The sequence below is a fragment of the Globicephala melas genome, chromosome 7, assembly GCF_963455315.2.
Source record: "Globicephala melas chromosome 7, mGloMel1.2, whole genome shotgun sequence".
Classification (NCBI taxonomy): domain Eukaryota; kingdom Metazoa; phylum Chordata; class Mammalia; order Artiodactyla; family Delphinidae; genus Globicephala; species Globicephala melas.
The window spans coordinates 36,353,147-36,378,130 of NC_083320.1; the positions used below are offsets into that span (position 1 = coordinate 36,353,147).

Consider the following 24,984-nt stretch of genomic DNA (forward strand, 5'->3'; position numbering starts at 1 on the left):
ATTGGAGATAAATGCAATTTAAGTGATGGGGAACTATTGGAGATAAATTAAAATACATTCATTAGAAGAATTATTAAACCATTAAAATTTGTTTTTCAAGGAATATTTAATAACAAGGTAGATAACATATGCTTATCTAACATGTATTTTTATATCACTGAAGCTAAAATAAAATGTCCTTTTTATTGGGTAAGTTTGGCCTGCTGTATGTGTACACTGCAGTGCAATTTAAAAAATACTGTAATTATAATTTCAGAACTTCAGAATCTGAATAGGTGCCAGCGTTCTCTCCTTTTTTTATATGGGAAAAAAAATCCTTTGAAAATCTTTTGAAGCTTGGACAAAAATTCCATAGCTATATTCTTAGTATCACTCTGTAGAGTCTTCATGATTCAGATGATACAAGGGAAGAGCTTCAGTGCAACCTTTTAGAGAAGACATTCCAGCTCTCATGATCTCATCAACCAGGAGAATGTTGGTGGCGATCACAATGCAGGAATGAAGAAGCTGTTTCTTTATGCAATAGATATCCCATATGCCTACTTCTGTTGTTACCATTGGCTCACCTGTGTTCAAGTCCACACCCACAAGTTGACCTGGTTCTGAATGTTCTGCTTGAACTTTAACTAGAGTTTCCTGAAAGTCAAAACCAGAGTTCTGAGCAAGAACCTTGGGAATAATGAGCAATGCATCAGCAAATGCTTGAACTCCAAGTTGGGCCCTGCCCTTTACTCTGGGCTTGTATTTAATCAGGGCTTCTGCCATTGCCACTTCCACTGCACCAGCACCTGGAACTACACAGCAATCATCAATAGCATTTTTAACCGTCCTCAAGCCATCTCTTATTGCATCTTTGATTTGAGTAAGAGTGTGCTTTTTTGGTCCTTTGATCAACAATGTGACCGAGCAAGGATTGTTACATTTCTCAATAAAGGTGAACTTCTCTTCTCCCAATGTATATTCATAGACAAGTCCTGCATGTCCCAAACAATCAGGATTTAGGTCATCAAGAGAATTTAGGGCTACCCCACCACAAGCAAGAGTCAGCCTTTCCATATTTCTTCTTTTAGCTCTGCACAGAGTTACTATGCCTTCTTCTGCAAGAGCATCTAAGGAAAAGGTGTCAATTCCCTTTTGATTAAAAACAACAAATCCTTTATCAGCATCACCACAGAATTTCTTTTTCAGGTCTATTATTTTTTTAACTCTGTCTTCAATGAATTTTCTTTCAGCTTTCACTAATTTCTCTCTCTCCTCTGTACTCTTGTAAAAAAAAAAACCAGAATTCACTTGTTTTTTCATATTCTAATGACACGTTGCATGTGAGGATGTACGCATCTTCTGTTCTCTTTTTCGTATCAGGATGCCATGCCCCATGGTCCAAAACAAGACCTCTGATTAAGCTTCTATCGTTTTCAGATTTAGGTTTCATCTCCATGATCTCAACCATGAAGAGGTCAATAGGTTCATCTTGTTTTTTAAGGGCTAAAATGGAGTCCACTACAGCCTCTGTTAAGACGTCAGTAAGTTCAGCATGAACTTTAGTACATAGAGATGTTCTGGCCACGTCTATTGTGTTTCCCTGTCCATCCCTTTGCTTACTTTGACTTGTTCCAAAAACTGAAGTGCCTTTTCCTTTGCACCTTCAAATCCTTCTGTAATTATTCTGGGACAAAGACCTTCAGAAATGTAGTGATCTGCCTGCTTCAGGAGCTCTCCCATGATTAGGACATTGGAAGTGGTACCATCACCAGTTATGTCATTCCGGGCTGTTGCTAATTTGGCTGTTAAGAAGGTTGTTGCGTGTTGAATTTGCATTTCATGAAGCAGCACATTTCCATCTTTAGTGAGCTTGATGTCTCCAGCACCAGAAACAAGCATCTTCATGGTGCCCTTAGGCCCCAAGTTGGTCCTCAGCACATCCTGCAGCCCCCGGGCCACGCTGATGTTGACCGCCAATACCGCCTAGGCTCAGGCCACCTCGGCCTTGGGGTTCAGGGTCTTCACGGCCACCATAGCTGACCCAGCAGAAGAAAATGAGGGAACCGGAAAGCCCAGAGCCAGTTCGGCATGGCCTGCCATCCTTGTAATTTTACACTCTCTTTTTTTGTTTGTTTGTTTCAGTCTCCTACTTTCATGAGACAGAGTTCCTCTCACACAGAGACCTGACTCTAGGAACCCGGGGCTGGCATGGCAGAAGCCTATACTTCACTTCGTGGAATTGTGGGCTTTTTATTAGAGCAATGTTCTTAACTTGGGAACCATTACTTTAGGAGCTTCATTGTTCTCAGGTCAAGAGAACATGCTTAAAAATGCTTGAGGACTCAAAGAGATTTTGTTTATCTGGGTTAGAGCAAAACTGAACAAGTGTTATTTTATTAAAGGTAGCTGCCATGTGCGATTTAAACCATTATTGATGAACTTTTAAAATTCTATTACGTGAAAATCGATTGTTTTATCTCACTAACTTTGGATCGGTCTTTTACCCACACATAATTTTATATCATCATGCATTGGTCATTTGAAAATATTGGCTACTGAGTTATGCAGATCTTCCAAATGTTGACACATTTTATAATACAAGCTATTTTAAAAATACTATTTGTTAGTACCACCTTTGAGCTCAGAAAATTCTTCAGGTATTGGGAAGCTATTAGGCTCACAGCGGCCTATATAAATCTTCTAAAATTTTCATTTTTGCTTGAAAGCTCAAATTTTACCTTTGGTGACAAATACTTTCAGTTTTTATTCCTCGAAACAATAAGCGCCCTTTGTTCATTTGTGAGAAAATGTCTGGCAAATACCTAAACTATGGTCTGAATACTAGTTTGGTGGTCAGTCATTCCTTCAAGTAAAGATAAAAGTTTTAATAAAAAAGAAGCGACTAGTTCAGCTCACAGCTCAAACACTCATGCCTTTTCTCAGTGCAACTGTTGTACTGTACTTCAGTATGTAGCAGAAGTGCTGTATGTGTACTTCCTGTTTCACACACAGAATGTGACTCAGGTTTGAGATCTAAAAAAAATTAATTACTTTTATTGCTTCCTCAAGGACTTTAAGTGAAACTGTCATGTTTAAACGGCAAGTGCATAGCAGTGAAGAATAAAATGACTAATAAAGAATACAATGAATACAATGACAGCTTGGTGCCACTGCCTTGATTCATCCTAAGATGCCAATGGTTTTATCCATCATTACTTTTGTGTCAACAGTGCACCTGTTGACACAGAGAAAATAGTAAATAATCTCTGAGTGTATTTACGAAAATTGGTTTACCTCTTGTATGTCCTATAAAGTCTTGGGGACCTCCAAGCATATACAGACCACAATTTGAGATCTTCTGCTCTAGAACACCAATGGGTAGATGCAAGTGTATATGTATATAGACATTGTATATATAGGTTTGTATATTTACCTTCGGGCAATGTTCAAAGTCTTCATCACATTGTTAGAGGATGTCATGTGACCTAGCTGTTTTTCAAATGAAGAAATACAGCTTAAAAAGATTGCCATTTGGCCAAAGTCGCACAGATTTGTGTGTGTGACATGGTAGATTCAGGACACCATTTTATTTATTTTTGCCTCTGAAGTCCATATTCTCAACCTCTATGCTAACCATAGCATCAGGCATTTTGAGAAATGGTACAGGAGTACAAGAATGGTAAAATGCAGTAGGTGGCCCCAAGAAGTTTACAATCCATAAAGGAAGATGAGGCAGATAAATAAATTTAAAACACAAATAGCATAAAAATGGTAGATAACATTAATCTAAAGTATTGGGAGGCTTCGGAAAAGGCAGTCCCATCAAATTTTCGAGACCAAGAACGACATGGTGATCTTGAAAGGAAGATGGCATTTGGGATGATCTGATGGATGGTAGGGTTTTACAGAGTAGAGGAGATTGTTATAGATAGAAGCAATGGCATAAACAAAGGCAGGAAGCCAGGAAATTGAGGGCTGTGTGTGGGAAACCATGAGTAATCTAGTTCAGCTGGAGTGTCTGGGAATCATATACAAATGAACTTAGTAAAATGTGTTGGAATCAGAGGGCCATATGCCAAACTAAAGTTATATAAGATTCATGTTTCCATGGAGCCATTGAGAGATTTTTGAATAGAGTTTGGTTATAACTGGGCTCTTGTTTTGGTACATTCTTGGGACACTATTACTCACTGAGTAGTAATTATTTAATACCAGAACACTTTAAATTGAAAGAGTTTATGAAGAATGATTTATTATTGTTGTTAAGAAAGAATGATCAAAAGAATAATTTCCTTTATCTGGTAAAAAAAAATAAAAAAAGATGAATGAACTGTCTTTAGAGTGTAGGTTTCTATTGATGCTTGAAAAACATATTCACTTGCATAGTCATTTCCTGCTTATCACTGGATCAATACAATGGAACAATTATTAGTATTTCTCAGAATGGTTTCTATTCTTATTGTTCGGTCCATACTAAAGATGTGACATGACAAATGTAAGAGGAGCATCAACTAAGGCTTCTCTTCAGTCTGCTCACTCCAATTTGAACTATTAAAACCTGTTTAAATTATCTTGGAAAGAGTAAATGAAGCCTCAGTATAAACCATAACACAGAAGATAATGAGTTAATGAAAGCAGGAGTCCCACATTCCTGTTCTGAAGAAAGACCTTCTTTAACTACAGGACTTCCTGGGCTCCTACTGCCAAATGCCGGTTGCTCCATACCTGTATTCTGAGATTGTTTGCTTGCCTCTGAGGGCCTCACAGAGCCATTAGTTGCCCATCAAATGTCTTGTACTTCAGATGAGTGAGGCTTATGAATATGCAGCTCTCCCATAAACCCCAGTCTGTAAAGATTCACATAAATTTCATCTTTCATCTGGAAACCAGTATTCCACTGGCTGAGTACTGTTGCTACCACTACCGGTACTAGTACCACTGCTACATTGCTGGTGGCTAAGTATTGAGTACTAAGTACTAAGCTTGTGCTAAATGCTTTATATGCAATCATCTGAGATTGGTTTATTTCCTTGATTTTTTACACAAGAAAACTGAAGCTTAAGAGTTAAAAGTGTTTTCCCAAATGTACACAGCTAGTCAAGGGACAGTCTGTCTACAAAGATCCATGTCGTGGCCCTCGTCCCTCACCTAGCTAATGCCTACTTATCCACAAGCCTCCATTTAAATGCTATTGCCTCAGAAGACTTGTCTGACCCACTAGACTTAACTAAATTATCTTTCTATAAATTTATGTATCTCCCTTACTTAACTTTTTAAATACCACTTTCATATTATATCAATACTTACTTGTTTAATATCTGTCTTTACTGCCAAACTCAAAATTCCTTTAAGGGTACAGACAGTATCTTTCTAGCTCACTTCAGTATCCCTTTGATTGAAATGATGAATTGACTTACCCTAAATTATTTACAGTACTCGTGCTGTTGGAATGCTCCTGTCGAAAGGATGATGCTAGCTGGAAAGATATCACATTTCAGATACTATTACCATTAATGCCTCAAGAGCCTTTTATCTTATCCCTTAGACCAAGAAAGATGGCATTACAGGGCAGGTAGGTTTCGGTGAGGCAGAAGAGGAAGTAACTGCTCAAGAGCACTGGAATTGGTTGGGCACCTGACCTGGGGACCCTAAGCAATGGGAATTCATAATGAAAGTCCTGGGCATCCACGGTCGGAGACCCCAAAACAAAACTGGAAAAATAGAGATAAGATAGCAACACATGTGTTTTTTCAGCTGTATCTACCTTCCCCCAAAACTTTGGTCATCCTTCTCTCACAACAGTGGCTCTGGGTATGGTTCTTAGCATAAGTAAGGCTAAGCTTGGGATAACCAGTGGGCAGAGGAGAAATTTGAAGATGGTCTACTTGGAACACTTTTTCCTCAGTGGTTAGCAAGGTGCCTTTGATCAGTGTATATTTGTTGACAGAGTGATTGAAACGTCCTGAGACCCACTGATTGGCAAAAGGTTTCCGTCTCCTTTCATGGATATTATTACTTAATTTGGTTTCTTTAGATTTAGTAAACTCTTGTGAGTTTATGTCTTTTAGAAATTAGTGTATGCAACTGAAGTCATAAAATAATACTCACTGTTAATGTGTAAAAGGCAAACTGATTAAACTCTTTTTTAAAAGTGCTGGTTGACACATGCAAAATTGATTTCATGACCTACTAATGGATTGCAAAACTCTTCCTTGTAAATTTATTTTTAAATACATACCACACCCATACAGACATACATTTCTGCATATACTGGGTCAGTATGTACAAGGGTTACATGTCTTACCATCCCAGGCAGAATAGTTTGAAAGCTACTGTTCTAAATCAATGCTGAATTCTCTTTCCCAGTCCTTGCTTGGAAACATCTTGTATACCCTGTGCTGCAAACCATCTCAGTCAGGTCCCCAAGCCCATTTGTAACCTGGAGGCAGATCTTCCTTTTGTGGAAATTGCAGGATTTCTGCACATATTGTTGATGGGGAGGTCTGTCTCGCTCAGAGGCATCCAGAAGATCAACAGATATTTCCTTTTCTGGAAAAATACTCCAGGGCGTGGAGAGGCAGGGGATGAGTTTTTTTAACTGACTTGGATGGCAACTCTTTCTTCCTCCCTTCCTTTTTTTGTTTTTTTTTGACAAATTTATTATTTATTTATTTATTTATTTATTTTTGGCTGCACTGTGTCTTTGTTGCTGCACACAGGCTTTCTCTAGTTGTGGTGAGCGAGGGCTGCTCTTTGGTGTGGTGCATGGGCTTCTCATTGCAGTGGCTTCTCTTGTTATGGATCACGGGCTCTAGGGTGCACAGGATTTGGTAGTTGTGGCACGTGGTCTCAGTAGTTGTGGCTTGTGGGCTCTAGAGCGCAGGCTTAGTAGTTGTGGTGCAAGGGCTTAGTTGCTCCGCGGCATGTGGGATCTTCCTGGACCAGGGATTGAACCCATGTCTCCTGCATTGGCAGGCAGATTCTTTTTTTTTAAATAAATTTATTTATTTTATTTATTTATTTTTGGCTGCATTAGGTCTTTGTTGCTGTGCATGTTTCTCTAGCTGTGGCAAGCAGGGCCTACTCTTCAATGTGGTGCATGGGCTTCTCATTGCGGTGGCTTATCTTGTTGCGGAGCATGGGCTCTAAGGCTCATGGGCTTCAGTAGCTGTGGCACATGGGCTCAGTAGTTGTGGCTTGTGGGCTCTGGAGCACAGGCTCAGTAGTTGTGGCCCATGGGCTTTGTTGCTCTGTGGCATGTGGGATCTTCCCGGACAAGGGTTTGAACCTGTGTCCCCTGCATTGGCAGGTGGATTCTTAACCACTGTGCCACCAGGGAAGTTCATCCCCCATTCCTTTTTGAGCATGGCTAATAAATGTCATTGTCCTAGTATTTCTCAAGTACCATGGGGCAGAACTTAATACAATTCTATTTTATTAGCCAGTTTCCCCTTTTCTTGTTAATTATACTTTAAAAATGACTATGTGCAAGAGTATCTTTCCCAGGTGGGCTGAAAGGGGAAAAGAGGTTGTTTCATCATTTAGTTCAGGACTGTCAATATCTTCTAAGGTCAGTTACACCAGAGAAAAGGAAGATGCAAAAAATGGAGATTGTGCAAGTTGTTACAAAAACACAATTTAGGGAGTGCCAAGATTATAAGGTTAGTGGGGCTAGTTCACTGGGAAATTGATTAGAACAGCATCCCCCAAACTGCTTCTACCAGAATTTAAGACCTATTTATTTTTGTAGGGCCACATTTCAAACCCCAGACTGTGAACAAACATTTTTCTTAGGTTTTTTTTTTTTTTTTTTTAAGCTCAGTCATCTGAATTTTAATGCTAACCTTTTTCCTTATGAACATGGTTGGCATTTGGCTTGATTATTTTTCTGGTTCTAATATTTAATGGTATTTTAAGTCACAAGTTTTTTGCATGCTACGTCCAAAGCATAAAGAAATACAGTGAGGAATTTGAACATGAACGTGACATCAAGGACCATCCAAAGAAGATAAATATTGTACCTATTTAAAAGAATTGTGGCTGGACATTATAGTTACCCAAGAAGTTTTTGCAAAACACAGAGAGACAGGTTCTCTCTTGGACCAATTAAATGTGAATTTCTGTAGGTGGAGCTCAGGCATTATTATTTCTTAAAAACTTCCCAGGTGATTCTAATATCTCACTGAGGTTGTGATCCACTGAGGTAGATTGAGAAGTACCATGAAAAAAAGAATAGAAAGGGCATAGAGTCTGGACATAGTCCCAAGATGGTGGAGTAGAAAGACCCTGAGCACACCTCCCCTCATGGGCACACCAAAATAATAAATATTTACAGAACAACTATCAAGGAAAAAGACTGGAACCTACCAGAAAAGATCTCATACAACTAAAGATGTAAAGAAGGAACCACAACGAGACAGGTAGGAGGAGTGGAATCGTGGTATAGTCAAGACCCATACTCCTAGGTGGGCAACCCACAGATGGGAGAATAATTACAACTGCAGAGGTTCTCCCCAAGGAATAAGAGATCGGAGTCTCACATTGGCTCCCCAGCCCAGGGCATCGTGTGCTGGGAAGATGAGCTCCCAGAAAGTTTGGCTTCGAAGGCCAGTGGGGCTTACTTTCAGGAGACCTAAAGGGCTGTGGGAAATAGAGACTCCACTCTTGACACACACAAAATCTCCCATGCTCAGGGACTTAGGGCAGAATCAATAATTTGAAAGAATCCTGGGTCAGACCTACCTGCTGATCTTGGAGAATGTCCTGGGAGACAACTGGAGCCCACTCTGGAGACAGACACTACGGCAACCATTTTGGGGAGCTTGTCTTATCACATGGACACTGGTGCTGGCACGTGCCATTTTGGAATCCTCCCTCTAGCTATTAGCCTCAGGACCCAATCCCAATCCCGCCCACTAGCCTGTAGGCACCAGTATGGAAGCTTCAGGCCAAGCAACTAACTGGGCAGGGATACAGCTCCACCTACCTGCCTTAAGACCTCCTAAGGCAGGCCACAGCCACCCCTGAACGTGGCCTTGCCCACCAGAAGGCTGAGGACCCAACCACACACACCAGTGTGAAAGCACTATATCCAGGCCCCTGCAGCCAGAGACACCAGGACCCAGGTCTACCCGCCAGTGGGAAGGCACAAGCCCCAGAATCTCCTGGGCCCTGGCCCTGCCCACAAGCTAGCCTGCACTAGCCTCAGGATGAGCCTCACCTATGAGCAGACAGATAGCAGCCCCAGGACAACCACAGCTCTGCAGCCAGCTGTGTCAGGAACAGGCCCTACTCACCAGTGGTCCGACACCATCTCTGGGAGCCCTGGTCCCTGCAGCCAGACCCCAGGTTCCAGCCTTGACCACCAGTGGGCTGGCACAAGCCTGGGGCCCCTCAGGGTTCCATAGCCAGCTGCCTCATGACCTGCCCCACCAACCAGAGGCTGGCAACCAACCAATACCAGGGACCAGCCACACCTACCAGATCACCCACATAGCCTGCCACAACAGGAAGACCCACACAGCCCTCATAGGAGGAACCGTAGAGCATATAGCTCTGGTGACCAGAGAGAAGTGTGCTGCTGGAATGCATATGATGTCTCCTACAAAGGACCATTTCTCCAAGGTCAGGAAACATAACCAACCTACCAGATAAACAGAAATAAAAACAGCAAGTCAAGCAAAATGAAGGGACAGAGAAACATGTTCCAAATGATGTTGCAAAGGAAGGAACCAGATAAAACCACAAAAGAAGAACTAAGTGAAAGTGGAGAAAGAGTTCAAGGTAATGATCTTAAAGATGATCAAAGAAATCAGGAGAAGAATAGATGAACAAAACAAGAAGTTAGAAGTTTTTAACAAAGAGTCAGAAAATATAAAGAACAACCAAAAAGAGATTAAGAATACAATGAGTGAAATGAAAAATACACTAGAAGAAATCAACAACAGACTAAATGATGCAGAGGAACAGAGCAGCAAGCTGGAAGACAGAGTAGTGGAAATCACTGAAGCTGGACAGAAAAAAAGAACTTTAAAAATGAGGACAGTTTAAAAGACTTCTAGGACAACATTGAGCATACTAACATTTGTATTATAGGGTTCTGTGAAGGAGAAGAGAAAAAGAGGCAGAGAACATATTTGAAGACATAATAGCTGAAAACTTCTCTAACCTGGGAAAGCAAACAGACATCCATGTCTGGGAAGCACAGAGAGTCCCAAACAGGATCAATGAAAGAGGACCACAGCAAAACACGTTGTAATTAAAATGGCAAAAATTAAAGATAAAGAGAAAATATTAGAAGCAGCAAGGGAAAAGTAGTAAGTTATATAGAAGGGAATGCCCATAAGGCTATCAGCTGACTTTTCAATGAAATTCTGCAGGCCAGAAAGGAGTGGCATGATATATTTAAAGTGATGAAAGGGAGGGACTTTCCTGGTGGTGCAGTGGTTAAGAATCCACCTGCCAATGCAGGGAACACAGGTTCGAGCCCTAGTCTGGGAAGATCCCACATGCTGTGGAGCAGCTAAGCCTGTGTGTCACAACTACTGAGCCTGTGCTCTAGAGCTTGTGAGCCACAACTACTGAGCCTGTGTGCCACAACTACTGAAGCCCGTGCACCTAGAGTCCGTGCTCCACAACAAGAAGCCCGCACACCACAATGAAGAGTAGCCACTGCTCACTGCAACTAGAGAAAGCCCCCACACAGCAATAAAGAACCAATGCAGCCAAAAAAAAAAAAAAAAAAAAGTGATGAAAGGGAAAAGCCTACAACCAAGAATACTCTACCTGGCAAGGCTGTCTTTCAGTTTTGATGGAGAGATCAAAACTTTTACAGACAAGAAAAAGCTAAGAGTTCAGCACCACCAAACCAGCTTTACAAGAAATGTTAAGGCAACTTCTTTTAGCAAACAAAAACAAAAAACAAAACAAGGCACAAGTAGAGACACTAGACATTAACACTAACCCTAAAACATTAGCAATGAACTATCAAAAGAGAAATTGAGGAAACAAGCCCATTTACAATTGCATCAAAAAGAAAAAGTACCTAGGCGTAAATCTACCTAAGGGGGTAAAACTGTAAGACCTGATGAAAATAATTGAAGATGACAAAAAGAGATGGAAAGATGTACTATGTTCATGGATTGGAAGAATTAATATTGTTAAAATAACCATACAACCCAATGCAATTTACAGATTCAGTGCAATCCCTACCAAAATGCCAAGGGCGTTTTCCACAGAACTAGAAAAACTAATTTTTAAGTTTGCATGGAAACACAAAAGACCCTGAATAGCCAAGACAATCTTGGTAAAGAAGAACAGAGCTGACTGTAGACTGTATTACAATGCTATAATAATCAAAGCAGTATGGTACTGGCATAAAAACAGACACATAGATCAATGGAAGAGAATAGAGAGCTCAGAAATAAACCCACACACTTATGGTCAATTAATCAGCAACAGAATAGGCAAGACTACACAGTGGAGAAAAGACAATCTCTTCAACAAGTGGTGCTAGGAAAACTGTACAGCTACTTGTAAAAGAATGAAATTAGAATATTTTCTCACACCATATACAAAAATAAACTCAAAATGGATTAAAAACCTAAATGTAAATAAGACTGGAAACTATAAAACTCCTAGAAAGAACATAGGCAGAACACTTTGACATTAATTGCATCAATATTTTTTAGATCTGTCTCCTAAGGCAAAGGAAACAAAAGCAAAAATAAACACATGGGATCTAATTGAAGTTAAAAGCTTTTGCACAGCAAAGGAAACCATTGACAATGAAAAGACAGCCTAGTGAATGAGAAAAAATATTTGCAAAAAATATAACCAATAAGGGTTAATATCCAAAATATATATACAGCTCAATATCAAAATAACAAAAAATTCGATTTAAAAATGGGCAGAAGAACTGAAGATTTTCCCAAAGAAGACATACAGATGGGCAACAGGCACATGAAAAATGCTCAACATAGTTAATCACCAGAGAAATGCAAATCAAAACCATAATGAGATATAACCTTATACCCATCAGAATGGCTATCATCACAAATAACAAATATTGGCTAGGATGTGGAGAAAAGGGAACCCTAATACACCATTGGTGGGAATTTAAATTGGTGTGTGAAACAGTATGGAGGTTCCTCAAAGAACTAATGATAGAACTACCATATAATCCAGCAATTCCACTCCTGGGTATATATTCAAAGAAGGCAATAACACCAATTTGAAAAGATACATGCACCCCACTGTTCATAGCAGCATTATTTACAGTAGCTGAGATATGGAAGCAACCTAAGTATTCATCAACAAATGAATGGATAAAGAAGATGTGATACACACATACACACACACACACACACACACACACACACAAACACACACAATAGAATAGTACTCAGCCATAAAAAAGAATGAAAATTTGCCATTTGCAATGACATAGACGGACCTCAATGTTATTACGTTTAGTGAAATAAGTCAGACAGAGTAAGACAAATACTGTATGCTATCACTTATATATGGAATCTAAAAAATAAAACAAACTAGTGAGCATAGCATAAAAGAAACAGACTCACAGATATATAGAACAAATTAGTGTTTACCAGTAAGGAGAGGGAAGAGTGGAGGGGCAAGATAGGGGTAGAGGATTAAGAGATCCAAATTACTATGTATAAAATAAATAATTTATAGAGATTTATTGTACAACACAGAGAATATAGTCAATATTTTATAATAACTATAAATGGAGTATAATCTATAAAACTTTTGAATCACTATGTTGTACATCTGAAACTAATATAATAATGTAAATCAACTATACCTCAATAAAAAAAGGGAAATAATGGAAAGATCATAGAGTCCAAGAATACAATAAGGGCCTTCAAGATCTAGTTCTAGCCCTCACTAAGCTTAGTGATCCTGGGGATTTTACTTGAAATTAATTAACAGCAATTTTCTCACCTGTAAAATCTACATGTAAGTATACTTCATAGAGTATAATGAAGATTAAATTAAGCAGTAAGTCTGAAAATGCATTAAAAAATCTAATTGAGCTCTATATATACTATCATTGCAATATTATTTTTAAAAGATTCTGTGGTGTTCTGTAGTTGAGAGAAAAGGGTAAGCAAAGGACCAAGGAAAGGTAGACATAGCTGGTAAATGTGTATTGCTGTCTCACCATTTTCCGTGTTCTGTTTTGTGTTTTCTGACCCTGGATTCTCAGTTACATCACTAAGAATCTCCATGGATATGATATTTGGAGTCAAACAGTTTGAGTTTTATCTTAAAGCCAATGAGAACTCATATAAATGATTTCAAGATAGTTACATAGTCAGATTTATACGCTAGAAACATCATTCTGGAAGCATCATGTAGGCTGAAGGATGAAGATATGAGACATGACTGGAGGCAAAGACTAGTGAGGAAATTGCAGTAGTTATCCAGGCAAGTTTGTATTGACAAGTTATTAAGGTGACGGAATTAACAGGATGAGGAGAGTCACTGGATGCTTTTGGCTGGGGTGACTATATTGATGGTTGTGTCATTTATCCAGGTAAGGAATAAGGACGATGAATATGTTTGGTTTGCTGGTGGTTGGGGATCAAGGGAATAAACAAATAAAATTAGTTCTGAATGAGATTGATTTGGAGATGCCAAGTGGTAATTACCAGGCGGTAAGTGAATTTATAGTTCTGGTGCCTGGAGCAGAATTTTAGGCTGAAGTATAGGTTTGGAAATCATTGGCAAAAAGGATATGGAGATGGATGAATTCACCTAGAGGGAGCATGAAGAGAAGAGGGCAGAGAACATAACCATTGATAAGAAAGATGGAAAGATAGAGGCCTTCAAGGGAGAAATAGAAATGGTGTGAGGGGTAGGAGGAAAGCCCTAATAGAGCAGTTATCACCTAAAACAAGGGAGAGGAGAGTTTCAATAAGGATAGAGTAGCAAACAGTTTCAAATTCTGCGAAGACATCAATTGACACAAGGACTGAAACCTCCCATTGGATTTAGCAACTGTAAGGCTAGCGGAAACCATGGTAATAGCACGTTTAGTGTAGTGAGGGAAGTAGAAACCATATTACAATGAGTTGGAAAGTGAATGCAAGACAAGGAGGTAGAGACAAATGAATACAAACTACCTATCCCAGAATACTGACTCTGTAAGGAAGAAGCTAAATGACTACTAGAGGGAACATTAGGTCAGGAGAAGTTTCACTTTATAGAAGAGAAATGCACTTGATTATAAGACAGAAGATCAGGTGAATAATAAACAGTGAAAGGCTGAAGATATAGGATAAAGAGGGCATAACGAGACAGTTAAGAAATTGGAAGATATGGGATGCAGAGGAAGATGGAGGGATAGATGCTGGACAGGAAGAAGTCACTCCTCTTTTTGGAACTATAGGGGAAGAATAGGCAAGAAGTAAGGATGGGGGTAAAGTCCCTGTCCAATGCCTCTATTTTTTTTTTTTTTTCCAGTACGCGGGCCCCTCACCGCTGTGGCCTCTCCCATTGTGCAGCACAGGCTCCGGACGCGCAGGCTCAGCGGCCATGGCCCACGGGCCCAGCCGCTCCGCGGCACGTGGGATCCTCCCGGACCGGGGCACGAACCCGCATCCCCTGCATCAGCAGGCGGACCCCCAACCACTGCACCACCAGGGAAGCCCCAATGCCTCTATTTTTTATTGAAGCAGGAGGTGAAGTCTTCTGCTGTAAGACAGGAATTGTGAAGGGTGTGTAAGAAGAGTCAAGAAAGAGTTGAAATATTAGCATTAGAGAATAAAGATTAGTAGAGACTGGGGACATGAAGGATTTCTGGGCAGAACTGCAAGTCCAGATGATGGTTAAGGCTGTTTTGGCTGGTTTTAAATTGAATAACACTAGTCTCTAATGTGAGATCGGTTTTGAAGAGAGGGTAAGTTAGGCTCACTCATGGGATGTTCTAAACGCTAGGCTAAGGCTAAATTATTGGGTAGTTATTAATGAGGGTTTGATAAGACTTTTCACTAGGGAGGGGTGTGATCAGAGTCATGCAGCTTTCAGGAGGCTATATTGGGGGAATGGTGAATTAGGGCCAAGAAGGGACCAAATGTAAGGGACTATTTACATAATTGAGCAAGAAATAATTTCACCAGTATCAGAAAAGTGGAAACAAAAAAAGAACAGGAGCAGACACAAACTGTTTTTAAATAGTGATGTCTACAAGCTTCAATCATTGACTTAATGAAGGTAAGAGAAAAGAAAACGTTGGTGGTGAATCCAAGGTTTCATGTATAGATGATTGGGAGAATGGCATGGACCTTCAAAAAAAGCAGGAGAAGTTGGGGAGAGGTAATGGTGGGTTTGGTGTTGGGTATGTCCAATTTGAGATGCAGCCATGACAATCAATGGTAGATAAACAGAAATCTGGAAATGCAGAAGAAGTGTGACATGACCATCACAATTTGGGGATCATTGACCTAAAGTGGTTGTTGAAGCTATGAGAAGGGCTGATGTCAAGTGTGAGATTTAGATAAAGAGTGCACATAGAAATGGTTACATTTTATGGGAGGAGAGTTGGGCAGAAGAGGAATAGGTAAACGATTAAGGGAAGAAGATGTTATGGGAAAAGTATAGAGAATTGGAAGCTAAGAAGGAAAGAGTATCAAGTTACTAATAACAAATCAAGAGACCAAATGTTCGAGGTCTAATAGGATAAAGGGTGAAGAAACTCAGTGGGTTCTGATAATTAGAAATTCAACAGACCTAAAAAGAGAATGATTTCATTAGAATGGTGGAGCCTAAAGCCAGGTCATGAGGATTTAAATGGCTTATGGATAGTAAGAAAGTAGAGGCAGGAGCTAACCTTTGAAAAGTTTTTCAGTGAAAAGATGGATAGTTATGGTGAGTAGCTTAAAGAAGTAATGAGATGCCATACCTGAACATTTTTAAGGGGAAAAAGTAATAAGACAAAAGTGATTGGACACAGAAGGCTACTGAAGGGTGGGAGAGCAAATTTGTTGAGATATCTATTGGGTACACTGGAGTGTGGGAACAAGTAGGAGAAGCTGAGATTAAGAACATACAGAAGTGAAGGATGACAAAGTGTCAAGAGCACAGGAGTATTTAACTATGTAAAAGTAAAAGAAAGGAGGTCATCTCCAGCAGTCCCCACCCTTTTTCGGCACCAGGGACCAGTTTCATGGAAGACAATTTTTCCACGGGGGGACTGGGGGGATGATTCAGGAGGCAATGCAAGCAATAGGGGGCATGGGGAACGGCAGATGAAGCTTCGCTCGCTTGCCCGCTGCTCACCTCCTGCTGTGTGGCCTGGTTCCTAACAGGCCGCGGACCGGTTGGGGACCCCTGATCAATACTATATGTTATTGAAATTAAAATGTACAGTTTTAACATTTGCCTGTTTCTGAAATTGGAATATGTATAGTTTACAATCAATGTCAAAAGAAATTTGCTAATCCCAAGGAGGAAAAGTTAGCTTTAATACTGTTGCCATTTTTCTGTTATGTGAAAATTTACCTATGTGTAGAAATTATCTGTCTCTTCTATTGTCTTTTTAATTATTTGCATTGGTAACTCCATATGAAGTTGAATTAAATTTGAATTCCCAGCAATGACTGTAAAGGTCTTTTAAAAGGTTATACTTTTTTGTGGTGTCTGAATGAATAGCATAAATAGAAGAGTCTCTAACATATAGCAGGCGGTAGAAATTGCCAGATCTCTCAGAATACATCAAAGTATTTTGAAATCTGGGAGAAATTAATGTGAACAACTCATAAATTTGAAGAAATATTACTTAGTGTCTAACATCAGTTGGTCAATGGTGTCTAGCTGTTGCTCAAGAGGATATTTTAAACTTCTAGAAATATAAAATTCAGTTAAGAAAATACAACTACAAGTTTAATGAAACAGAAAATGCATATATAACATCTCTATTATTCCATATGTTTTAAAATCATATCATTCTTAAAGATTCTACTGAGGTTAAGATAGCACAATTTTGAAAAGAAACCCATCACCATGGTGAAGTACATACCTGTGGATAGTCATAATTAATTTAGAAAGAGCTTTAGATTGTGTGTTGATGGCTTAAATCTACTCAAACTTTAACTTGAGCAAGGCAGGGCTATTAACGGTCTGGGCTCATGTTCATGAATGCTATTGCAGGTTAGTGTATATTTTATATATTGAGTCATGTAACCTATACCCCAAAGTTATTAATCATAGATGTATCTTTTAGTACTCATATTTAGACACAATTCAAGAGAAATGATGAAATGGGTGAGTTTTATTATCTAACACCTCCTCAAGAAAAAACTATGTAGTGGATGAATTTCTATTGGATATAACTCTGGCACTTCCTCACTTTTAGAAATCTCTCCTTCTCCCAGACCAAGCCCCAACCAATCTAATATTAATTCATAACCTACCAGCTTCTCAGTGGGCTTTGCCCTTCATACCAGTTCTCCATCTCTAATATTTGTCAAAACTTCCCTGTCCTGTGTCCGATTCCTTTCGACTCTTTTGACGGTAGAGTGAAGGCATAATAAATTCTTTAATTTTATCACTCCCTCTGTTCTTAAAAGCCACTCAAAAGAGTCATGTGAAAGTTTGAGGCACCAAGTTACGAGAGCTGAATATTACAGCAATATTATAGGCCACTGGTTCTTTGTCCACCATAAACTGATGGGGGTGGAATTAAGCTTACGGGGATTGAACGAGATAGGAATGTATGTGTGTGTGTGTATGTACACTCATTCAAGAGGTATAGAGATAGAAATAGAGATAGAAAAGGAGAGAGAGTGAGAAAGAGGTTTGAGGAGGAGAGTTTTATATATAAGTGGGTATAAGAATCTTAAGATCTAATAATAGATAGTGAACACAGCTTTTGTGACTATCTAGAATGTGCATATATTGGTTAAATTGTTTATTTTCTTCCATGAGTTAAGATCTATTTTTTATTTTCATACTTTGGGGCATGGAAATATAGAGAGGAAAGAAGTAATCCAGTATTTTAAAAAATTACTTCAAACACACACATACATATATATATATACACATATGTATATACACATACATACATACAAATATGCACATTATATATTCCTGTGAGAATCCAGAAATACTCCCTTGGCCTGAAGACAGATGCTGTCAGCTTAGAGGAAGAATCCTTTCTCCATAGATGGTGTTCTGGAAGCAATCTTCTTACCAAGGAAGAGCAGAAGCCAAGTGTTCCCGTCCCTGGTGCTTTCACCATCCTGACCACTATGTCAGGACAAGGAACATCTTCCTGGTAGTCCCAGAGAAGCTGCCCCAAAGCAATGGAGACATTTACAGTGGAGGCTTCCCTGACTAAGCATCCTGCCTTACCCAGCTTTCTCAGAGTGTGTTGAGAATGCAGTTAGTGCTTTAAATAAGGAAGAAAATTAGTTTGTCAAACCTAGAAGACAACAAGGACCGATAGAATAGAAGTCCAATATATAAAACAATCAAGGAAAAAAGCAAGAAATATTGACTGGACTGTATTATTCTTAAATTAAAGAGGCAAATCAGTGTGAAATGTTAGTGATGGCTCTAATTGTTTAGAGACTTGTGTCTCAACGTCTGAGTTATGGTCTCTGCTCTGTCGTTAACCAGCAAGTTATGTCCCTGACCCTGAGTTTTCTCACTTTCAAAATAAAGGGATCTGGCAGTATAACTACTAAAATCTTTTTCCTATTGTATGATTTTTGATGACAGAACATCATATCATGTGACTTTGAGAGTTGCTAAACTGTTTATCTTGCCACTCTCCTTTATTTTCTCTGGTATATCCTGATTTATTCTTATTTCAGCATTTTTTAATATGCTAAGCAATTTATAACAAGTTCTGGTTTGGCTTCTGTCAGTCCAAGTTCTCTCTAAATGTTTTTTTTTCCCCCAAAGTTGAATATATTAGATCCTTGTAATAGACTTTAAATAAATGGCATGGCTAGAAAAAAATTATTAATTGCATCTGGAATCCTTGTCTTAGAATTGTTTTCATAACGAAAGCCTTACTGGAATTTGTACATGTGTAGAGGAGCATCATAAAGCATTTGGAATTTACTGATGATTTTACTTTATTTGGTTTGCAAAATGCATCCTTAAGTGAGACTGGAGCCTCATTTAATGTGGGATCCTGTTCTAAGTGAATGGAAAATGCAAGGGAAAAATTAAATAAAAGAACAATATAATCAGCTGAAACCAAAATAGATGGGAATTGGGATTGAGACTGTGATGATAAAGAGGGGTGAGCAAAAGAGTAAGGGTAAATAGCACCAAAAGCATTTACTAACCCACATTATTTATTTATTTTTCCTAGCCAATCTGCCTTTCTGTGGGGTCATGGGTAATAAAAGAAATAAAATCAGTAGGTCCTGCTTCCCAAGCAGTAATTCAGAAGTGGCACAATCAGTTAATATTAGGCAACTGTGGTTGGCACGGAATGTAATAATAATGTAGTGAGCTGGAAGGGGCCTTAGGAAGGGAGTTGTGCCCAAGATAAACCTAGACAAGCAACCAGTGACCAACAAAGCTTCCAACCAGGGTTTCTGATTGAGATCCAGTGTCATTTTCATCATGCTACTCAACTGAGAAAAAATAAATATAATTAACTTGCAATATGAATAACTCAAAGAAAACAGCACAAAAGTAGAAGTCAGGGCGATAAAATGGGCTAATTGACAAAATAAATTTCTCCTAGGTTCAGCTCTATTACTAATGGGATTGAATCTGGTCCTTACTGCCTGCCCATAAACCCCTTCTAAAAAACCATATCATGTTGAACCTCCTTACTTTTACCCTAGAACACTTTTAGTCTTTCTTCTGTCGCATATTTTATCCCACCTCTACCTTATATTCCACTTTATAGCGCTGCGAATGGTAGTCAGCCTAGACCATCCTGCTCTTGAACTGTGGTCACTTTTTAGTTGTGTCCTTGAGCAAGTCGCTTAGTCTCTTTAAGTTCCTATGTTCTTATCTCTAAAATGGGTGATAATAACCACTTCATAGAGTTTTTATAAAAATTAAATGATGCAATACTTGTGGTATCCAAATAGAGTTTCTTTTACATAATAAGTAATTAATAAATGGCAGCTACCATGAATTTGTCATTAGTAGCTTAACTTTTATCCCATTAATTTATCTAAATCACTTTACTTGGACTATTTTCTCTAACCTGCTTTTTGTTTTTGCCGAGGTTGTTCACTAACATCGAACATTTGTTCAACAAACATAGCTCTTGCTATGGACCAGGATTAGCTCCGAACCGGAAGCTTTCTGAATTTTTCTCCTGCTGTAGCCCAGCTAGCATTAAAAGTCCCATTTCAGTCTTACTATATATGAAGTCTTCCCAAATGTCCTAAGAAACACCAAAATTCTTTTCCATACTCAATGTCTGTGCTGCAAAAATGAAACTTTATTGCTTTATTTACCGATTGCTTAATGGTAACTTTTTTCCCCCTCCTACATCTTTGCTATTACCATAAGTTTCTGAGACAGAAACTTTCCTATAATCTAGCACAATGCTGAACTCAGGATGAGCAAACAATACTTGAGTGAATTGTCGATTTATTTCCAAACTGGCTAGATTGGCTAATCTGAACCATTATTGTAAATACTAGATTTCTCAGACTCTTGACTTCTCCATTCAAAACCCGTCCAAATATCAGATTGCATTTTGGGGTAAAGTAGCTGTACTCACATCCATTGTTGTCCTTATTAAAAGACACTATAATGAGATACAGAACTTTGGCTTGCATTTTGAAATGGGCTAATCAGTTTTCTATGAGAAAAAATAATGGAAATGTTTTCCCTTTGGAAAACAGGATCTAACATATCATACACGCTTTAAGTATCTATTCAGATTTCAGTATCTAGGATACCTATATCTATCTATCTATCTACGTGGAAGATATGGCACTATTTTTAAGGATAAACTTTAGAATTACTTTCTCTTTGTAGATAAGGGAAGCACCCAACTCTTACGTGTGTTGACTAGTTTCTAATGGACCAAACTGTTTAAAACAATCTCTTCAGAAGTTCACTGAAGTACTAGAAGCTGTTAAAAATGATTTCCAATTTTCTAAAAAAAAATTTTTTTTGCATTCACATTTAGAAACATTTTAAGTGGGAATTTCTTCTCCTTGGACCAGGTCCAAGGCTAAAAAAATAATTATACTCTTTTCTTTCTTTTTTTTTTTTTCACAATTCTGAAGTTAATGGTATACTTCTTGCAGTTGTGGGCAAGTCAGGTTTCATGTTAGAATATTTCAAATATTATAATAGGGTCCCCTAACTATTCTTTTTTTCCATGGAGCTAAACTGTTATAGTCCACAGAATTTTATTGAAACCGGAATCTATGAGTCACATTTGAATTCATCTCTTTAAAATACATTGCAACCCTCTATTATTTTTTTTAAACCATCTTCTCATAAAACAACCCCTGGTTAGCCACTTTAATGAGCAATTTTGTCCTTACTTTTATTTCTTAATGAACTTTTCCCTTCTGGCTGTATCCTGGTCTTATAGTTTATTTTCATTGCTATAGTGACATTGGTCAGGGACAGTTCTGTAAAATTAATCATCACATTAGACCAGGCTTCAGCAAGAATTCCTTTTTGGAGCAAAAGGAAGTTCCATAATCCCACTGGTATATCCTCCTCTGGTGTTTTGCTTCTTTTTTTTTTAACCCAAAAGATTATGTTCCATAAATCAATTGAACACAGCAAGTTTGGGATGGAGTAGAAAATAGAATGACTTTCTAACAAGCCAAAGGTATAAGAGAATTACTTTTCTTCATGTTTATATTATGGTTAGTTAAAAAAGTATCATAAATTATTGTTGAATTAGGTTGCTGAGTATATTAAGTGAAAACATTCAAGTTACTTTTGATTTGTCTAACTTCTTAAGTAAATTTACATAGTAAATCAAGACGCCGGTTCAAAGACTTGATGGGGGTAAGCATGTTGGTTGACCGCTCAGCTTCTCTTAACCAGAGCTGAATCACAGATTCCAGCAGACATGACTCAAATAAATGATCACTCTTCAGAGACTTGGACTTGAGATGGTTGCCTTTGTGGAACACATTGACTCTGTCCCCAAGTGGTAATGCAGTGACTCCTACTGAAACATTTGTGCAGTTTAGATTAATTTGAGGTGAGCTTTCAAAGTAAGAGAGTAAGAAGGTCTGTAAGCTAAAAGTCAAGGCTGAGTGTTCAACGGTAAATTATTAAGTTAGGTGTCTAGTATCCAGTGGATTAAACAAATCCACTTTATTTCAGGAAGCAATTTGGGCAGTGGAAAAACAATGTCCTCACACTTCCTGCTTTCATACAATTCCTAATTATTTTCATTGCTTAATTGGTTATATTGTGAATATACATTATAACCTATTATTATCGTTGTTTTTCTAAGGAGACTGTTGATTCAGGTAGTTACTTCTTCCATGCAATAGTTCAAAGTTCTGTTAGGAGCGTCTTCTTCTTCTACAATAAAGTCTGATCTATGGCTGCCACCCTCCAAGGCATAAACCCAGGATTCTGTATGTGCTGAAGTGTTTGAGGCCTCAGAAAAGTAGAGATTCCAGGGAATTCAGATTTGTGGAAGTTATACAGATGATTGGTTCTAGAACTTGGTTCTCCTCGCTCCCAGGGAAACATTTTATGAGCTGCCATTACGATCTCCTTGTGTTTATTGCTCAATCATGGAGAAATCTTGCCACATATTCTTTTATTTGGGATATGTGGAACAATGGCAAATTTGAAATTTCCTCACATCTCTCTGAATCCTAGCCTGATACGCAGTGTGAGTGTGTCAGCAGACATATATAATTTAATTGCAAAAAACAAAGTTAAAAAAATAAACCTTATCTACTCATACCTAAGTCTTCTTTTACCTGTAGCCTTTGAGTTGTGTGAAATGCTTCTGGGAAGGCAGATACTCTAATACTATTAACAGTAATTTACATAGTCCTGGAAATACATTTTTTAGTTCAATCAGGAAAATAAGTTTTGTTAGTAGAGTAGACAGTGAGAGCAAAAAGCCAGAAGAGAAAGGTAAACTAGCTGTTGAAGATAAGTTTCTGCCCTCCCCTATCACTCTGCATCATTTAACTCTGGGGAACCATCCTATCCTACTTCTTTTTGTTGGTATTTTTAATGATAGCACGTGCTGACATCGTGATCTGTTTTCTTTTTTTCCCCCCAAATACTGTTGTACTAACAAATAAATTAACATTCCCATCTTAACTGCTCATTTTGGCCTGAACAGAGGGCCCACTTGCCAGTAAAAATAGAAAGTGGAGGAAGAGGAAGAGGAGGGAAAAGAGAGAGGCACTTGCTGGCAGCTTGCTTTGAACTGTCTCTAGATATTCCATATCTAGATAATGATAGTTGCTGTTCACTGATAGGAACTTTAAGTAGCTTCTCAGAATGTTTTCACTTACAATATTGGAGTATGAGTTTGAGTCGCCAGTTACTGAAACTAGCCAAGTGTAGATAATTGATTCTTTTAAATCTCCAAATTTTTAAAGAAAAAATTTAAACATGCAGCAATGTTGAAAGGAATTTTATAGTAAACACCAATATACTAACATCCAATGATGCTGTTAATGACATTACTATACTTGCTTTATCACATTCTCTATCATTACTCTAGCCATTCAGGAATCCATCTTCTTTTTGATGCATTTCAAGTTAAATTGCAGATATAAGTTCAGTTCTTCCTACGTATTTCACTGTACATATAATTAGCAAGTGTTCAATAATTGTTTGCAGTTTGTCTCTTGATGTAAAATTCACACGCAATGAAATACATAAATCTTAAGTATACATACTCTGAATTGTGATAAATGCATACATCTGTGTAACCTAAACCAATATCAGAAATATACTATTACCATCTCCCTGAAAAGCTCATGTCCCTTCCCAATTCCTGCTCTTAAACTCACAGAGGAAACCACTGTTCTAATTTTTTCCTCCATAGAGTAGCTTTTTCAGTTCTAGAATTTCATATAGTTGGACTCATACAATATATGCTCATGTACGTAAGTTTTCCTTGACTCAGCATAATATTTTTGAGATTTATTCATGTTTGTATGTAGCACTACTTTTGCTCTTTTTTGCTGCTGAGGAATATTCCATTGCATGAATATTCTACTTTTTAGTCCACTCATTCTCCTACTGATGAACACCTGAGCTCTTTCCAATTTTTGACTATTATGAATAAAGCTGCTATGAGTATTCTTATAAAAGTTTTTTTGTCAAAGTTTTTATTTCTCTAGAGTAAATGCCCAGGATTGAATTGCTAGTCATCAGGTACATGTAGGTTTAAATTGTGAGAAACTGCCAGATTTTTTTTCCCAAAATGGTTGTTGGCTTTCTTACTCATAATATATGAGAGTTTCAGTTTCTCTACATCTTCACCATATTTGGGGTTCTCAGTCTTTTCAATTTTAGCCATTCTAGTGGGTGTGTATTTGTATTTTACTGTGGTATAGTTTGCAATTCCTTGGTGAGTAATGAAGTACAGCATTTTTTGAAGTGCTGATTGCTTGATTTGTATAAATGTTTTGCTCATTTATCATTGGGTTGTTTGTCTCTTTTGTTTTGTAGAAGCTCTTTCCATTTCCTACATACTGTTGTTTGTCAGATACATATTTTGTGATTATTTCCTAATAGTCTGTGGGTTTTTTTATTGATGGTGTCCTTTAATGAGAAGGGTTTTTTTTTAATTTGATAAAGTCTAAATTATCAATTATTTATTTTATGGTTATAGTTTTTTGCTACCTAAGGAATCTTTACCTATCTCTAAGTCATGAAGATCTCTCTGACATTTTGCTTTAAAAGCTTTATGGTTTTAGCTTTTTTTGGCCACACTGCATGGCATGAGGGATCTTAGTTCCCTGACCAGGGATCAAAGCCTTGCCCCCTGCAATGGAAGCATGGAGTCTTAACCACTGGACTGCCAAGGAA

The 24,984-nt window shown here is 38.2% G+C and overlaps 1 pseudogene; it reads right to left on the reverse strand.

Annotated features, from left to right (window-relative positions):
* Positions 1–369: 369 nt before the first annotated feature.
* LOC115852862 (T-complex protein 1 subunit zeta pseudogene) lies at positions 370–2,016 on the reverse strand (annotated as a pseudogene).
* Positions 2,017–24,984: the final 22,968 nt, after the last annotated feature.